The sequence below is a fragment of the Priapulus caudatus genome, unplaced genomic scaffold, assembly GCF_000485595.1.
Source record: "Priapulus caudatus unplaced genomic scaffold, Priapulus_caudatus-5.0.1 Scaffold370, whole genome shotgun sequence".
Taxonomy (NCBI): domain Eukaryota; kingdom Metazoa; phylum Priapulida; class Priapulimorpha; order Priapulimorphida; family Priapulidae; genus Priapulus; species Priapulus caudatus.
Window position 1 is genome coordinate 27,632 of NW_014577431.1, and position 5,354 is coordinate 32,985.

Consider the following 5,354-nt stretch of genomic DNA (forward strand, 5'->3'; position numbering starts at 1 on the left):
CACGCACACACGCACGCACACACACACACACACACACACACACACACGCGCGCGCGCATCAGATTACACAAAGACCAACCAAAAATAGACAATGTAGACAAGACGTAGTCAACGATCCTTGGACCACGTGCAATAACGATGCAACGTTAATTTGAATTAATTTTACGCGCGAATATTTGATATGCAGAATCCACGGTGACGTACGTGTAGCGTTCGTGCGTGGTTGCCTTCGTTCGTGTGCGCGTGCGTGCTTGCCAGAGTACGTGCGTTCGTGCGTGGTTGTCTTCGTTCGTGTGCGCGTGCGTGCTTGCCTGCGTACGTGCGCGCGTGCATACCTAATTGAGTATGTTCGTGCGTGTTTGCGTGCGTGCGTGCGTGCTTGCGTGCGTGCTTGCGTGCGTGCGTGCGTGCGTGCGTGCGTGTGTGGCTGCAGGTGCACGCACACCGTATTGTCGTGTACGTGTGACGGCATGCGCACACGGCTGCGTGCGCCGATATAAAGTTGGACATGATAAGCTGTTATCAGTCAGAGATAGGCGTGATACACGGGAGCCGACGGCGCGCGACACGTGTCGGCAATTCAGTTAAGCAAATAGTAGCAACCGCTCCGCACGTCAGCTGCTGGCTCACACACGCCCCCACCAGCACCCCCTCCTCCACCAACACGCCTCCCCCCGCTCTCCCCCTCACTGAACCGTGGGAGGCTAGTGGTACCCGCTTACGACTGTGAGGGTGGTAACCCGAAGGAAACCGACTTTGTCGTATTTTTTTTAATTACGCGTGATATTTGGTAGCGGAAACGCCGGGTGCGCTGCCTGGCGGGAAAACTCACGGATTAATCATTTCGACTAGGAAGGGAAAAAATCACCGGCATGTAACTCGATTACTCGTTTTGCAAAGTGTCGCTCAGTGCGTGCGATATTTCTGACAAATAGAGCTAATAGGTAAGGTCTAGTCTTCCCCACACATACAACCGCATTCGTCGATGCCTGGCCTGAAAAGCTTAATTTAGGACATTGAGGTTTCTAGCTGGGCGTTTCTACCGGCTAATTCTTTACGCTTTTTTTCCCTATCGCGCGCCTCGTCCGTCTATAATAATTAAACTAAATTAAGCTAAATTACTCGACTTGTTAAAATTTACAAAGTTTTGCGCGCGTGCTCCGTCGATAAAGATGATAAAATCGGTCGCTAATGACATGCCCTAATTCATTGCTTGTCATCGTGTGTGGGGGACGCAGGAGGGGAGGAGGGGGGGAGGGGGAGGAGGGGAGGAGGATGCGCGCGCGCGCGTACCAGCTCAGGAGGCACCGCGCAATAACGGCAGCAGCGGCAGCGATTTGCATATAAATGGAGAAGATCGATAAAATAATGGCGGCTCGCTCAGCCGCACAGCGACGGGGCCGACGTGCTGACATATGGACGGCTGGTTTTCGCGCCAAGTCGACTAGATTTCTCCTCACGATCTCCTGAATAGCAGCGCGTAATGAAACATGAAAAGCTACTGCGTGTGACGTCAGTGATGACCGCCTAGCGGACAGTGTACGTCGCCCGGGAGAGAGAGAGAGGAGGCGAGCGTGGTGCCGACGACAGTGTCCGTACACACACGCACCACACAACAACAACACGCGGCGCCCGTGCGGTACAGTCCGCCGTGCCTTACACCACGATCGCACGCTAACCGCGACACATTACTGTCACCCGTGTACTAGTATATAGAGCGTGTAAACACATGCGGCGTCTTACCTTAGCGTGGGTGCGGGATGTAGTAATAGGTAGTTGTAGCGTGCGTAGGTCGGACAGCCGTCGCTCTAGCTGCGTCAGGTCGGCTGCGAAACGCGAGCATAAGCAGCCGATATGCTGCTGATCACGTGGTCCCCCGGGTTTTGCGGGCAACTGCAGATGGATATATTTTCGGCGCAGACATGTTGCTGAGCGATCTGTGAATAATGCGATTGTCAGTAAATCCCAGTAAAATTAATGTTTCATGGGATAATCGTCGGTCGTCGTTTCGCTGTGCCGAGATTATTTTTATGATTTCTGACGTTTGCGGTTTATTTTAAGCCGGTAGGCGGGACAAAAAATATTTTTTAACACAATGAGTTGGAGTCCCTTTTCAAGGGCGGGCCGTGCCGGATTGAGACAGTAGCGGGAATATTTGCTCTGGATTTGGTCGGTTTATGATATTTTATCGAATATTGATTTTTTGCGTTCTCGAGCGTACGTGTACGCGTGTCCGTGTCCATGCATGCGCGCGTACGTGTACGCGTGTCCGTGTACATGCATGCGCGTGTGTGTGTGTATATATGTGTTTAGGTGCGCGCGTGTGTGTGTATGTGTTTAGGTGCGCGCGTGCGTGTGTAAGCGTGCGTGGGCGTGTATGAGTGCGAATGTGAGTGCGTGTACATGTGTGTGTGTGCGTGTGTGTGTGGGGGGGGGGAGCAATTGTGACTGTGTTTGAGCGTGTGTGTGTGTGCGTGTGCATGTGTGTGTGCGTGCGTGTGTGTGTGTTTGAGCGTGTGTGGGCGCGTGCATACCTGCGTGTGTGCGTGTGCTTTCTCACGAGATATGTGCAGCATATAAATTATATACGTATACACGGAAATGTATGAGAATCTCATGCAACACATTTTAATCGCCGAATACCTCTGAAGACTCTAAATGCCTTAGGAATAAACACTAGATAGACTGTTAAAATCATCGTTGCATTTTTCATGTACCATTTGTATTCGCTCTAGCACCAAGTATCCGATTATAACATGTAAAATGTTGGACGTTTACACGACATATAGCACCACATGTATATATATATATATATATATATATATATATATATATATATACATGGTCATATATGTATGCATAGTTATATATCCCAAGCAGTTTAAGCAATGGTAGAGTTTATTAAACAGCAATGGCCGGCGGAAATTCTTCTTGCCACGTTTATTTGGTGAAGGAAATCTATAACAGTACTGCAAATGTGCGAGTTTATTTATAATTTTGATTGTATTATATCTAATTCAACTTAATTCACTTCTTTTTCAGTGCTATTAAATACTCTTTATTGCTGTTGAGCCAAACGTAAACCGTGGGCGAAAGATCTTTAAACGCTTTAATGTTATACAATAACTTTAATAGGGGTTTAGGAATAATTCCTCTATTTAATAATAATTCAGTGGATTAACCTCAAAATTTGCATTCTTAATTTTATGTCATCACTAATTTGATACTTAATTAAATAGAACTCTACTCTGGAGGAAAGGCAAGATAATTTGAAGGGTCGTGGACCTATGCCCTGTTTGATGGCTTCAGAAAAAGCCATGGTTTAGATCAGGAAGCATAATATCAATAAATATCAAACGAGATCATGATTAGCATCGTTGGCTTCCTCGTCTTTTGAACATATGATTGGCAAAGAGCGCATAAAATTGAAAAATATAGAAAAGATTATTATAACGCGTGGATGCTTTCACGTTTTTGTCGGTGGAAAAATTTGCCGCCCAATAAGGGACTTGAACCCTTGACCCTCAGATTAAAAGTCTGATGCTCTACCGACTGAGCTAACCGGGCTTCAGATAGAGGAACTAATGTTTACATGCACCAAGAATCATAAATGCTGCACCCTATATGCAAGAAAGAGAGGGTATTGTTTACTTAACTAATTAATTAGTTAAACTGCTAAACAGCATCGAAATTTCAATTCTGCTCGATGTCTGTGCTCGTTGGAGCTATTCAGTTCCAAATATGGTTTGATAAGATAAGATATTATTAGATAAGATCAGATACCATAAAATAAGATAAGTTGGAAAGTTACCGAGTAAAAAAATAAACTAAATTTTAAAAACTAATTTCTGCCTAAATAAAGTTTAGCCAGTAATCATTTCAAAGGTTTACTTTGTCGGGTCAACGTAAACAAGCCAAATATAACCGTGTAGGGCCTATTAGAGCGTAGCGTATTTGCTCAATAAAATTGACAAATCAGTTTAATTTCACTGAATTGTAATATTGTAAATAAAATCGCAAATTAAAATATCATTTTAATTGGAATCCAATTTATAATCATTTTTTATTTGCTTGGTATTATTTTTGCCTTAGCTCGGTTATTGTTCTGTCTAAATGTAATTTTCGGTGACGTAAAAACATAGATGATAAAAAATAGATTTTTTTCAATATTACTTCAATAGATTTTTAGCAGCGATTTCCAAAAATCCATAGGTAGATAGGCTAAGTGCAGCATATATATATATATATATATATATATATATATATATATGTGTGTATATAGTATATATATATATATATATATATATAATAATATATGTCCTCTGATATTTGTGTGTATTGTGTGTGTGATGGTGGTTGTGTGTGTGTAGTGTGTGTGTGTGTGTGTGGTGGGTGTGTGTGTGTGTATATCCTATAATACTATATAGATATATATATATAGTGACTGTGGTGTGTGGTGTGTGTGTGTGTGTGTGTGTGTGTGTGGTTGTGTGTGTGCTGAGTCTGTCCGTGTGTGTGCTGTGTGTGTTGTGTGTGTGTGTGTGTGTGTGTGTGTGTGTGTGTGTGGTGTGCTTTGTCTGTTGTGTGTGTGTGGTGCTGTGTATATGATATATATATATATATAATATATAATAATTATATGTGTGGTGTGTGTGTGTGTGCGTGTGTGTTGTGTGTGTGTGTGTGTTGTGTGTGTGTGTGTGTGTGTGTGTGTGTTTGTGTGTTGTGTGTGTGTGTGCGTGAGTGAGTGTGACGAGAGCGAGAGTTTGATGGCGGCATCTCGACCTAAAGCGGTCGCCCGACTTCTGCCATTACGTGTGAAATTGAAACTAATGTTACAAGCGACGAGGTGACGTTCGAAACTCGGCACTGGTCGGCTGATAAAGATCAGCCGCACTCAAAACTAACTGCAGCGGCCCCGCACGCCGTTTATAGCGCTAGTGCTGTTTTAAATACACATGCGCAGCCCAGCATGCACGGAATTGGCTGAAACGAGGCGCAATAAGCACTAGGCTGTGGTGTGTGTTGGTGTGTGTGTGTGTGTGTGATGTGATCGTGTGTGTGTGTGGTGTGCTGCATGCGCGCGTGTGCGTGCGTGTGCGTGCGTGCGTGTGTGTGTATATAATGTGTGTGTTGTTGCGTGCCGGTGCGCTGCGTCGTGCGTGTTTGCGTGTGTGCGTGCGTGTGTGTGGGTGTGGCAGTGTGTGAGTGTCTGTTGTTCATGCGTGCATGTGTGTGTGGTGCGTGTGTGTGTGGTGTGTGTGTGTGTGCGTGTGTATGTGTGTGTGTGTGTGAGCATATGTTTTGTATGTTCGTATGTTGTGCGATGGGCGTGCGTGGCGCTGTGTCGAGAA

The 5,354-nt window shown here is 45.0% G+C and overlaps 2 protein-coding genes and 1 non-coding gene across 4 annotated transcripts in view; 1 reads left to right on the plus strand and 2 right to left on the minus strand.

Annotated features, from left to right (window-relative positions):
- Nucleotides 1-1,817, minus strand: part of LOC106809637 (multiple coagulation factor deficiency protein 2 homolog) — a 17,639-nt gene extending 15,822 nt beyond the window's left edge. For both annotated transcript variants that reach the window (XM_014812799.1, XM_014812800.1), the window contains exon 1: nucleotides 1,744-1,817. The gene's annotated coding sequence lies outside the window, so the exon portion shown is untranslated. The remainder of the gene's footprint in view (nucleotides 1-1,743) is intronic.
- Nucleotides 1-5,354, plus strand: part of LOC106809635 (bifunctional lysine-specific demethylase and histidyl-hydroxylase NO66-like) — a gene marked incomplete at its 5' end in the record, with an annotated part of 38,573 nt that overhangs the window by 25,712 nt on the left and 7,507 nt on the right.
- On the minus strand, nucleotides 3,495-3,567 carry Trnak-uuu. The gene has a single exon. It is a non-coding gene; the product is annotated as a tRNA-Lys (tRNA).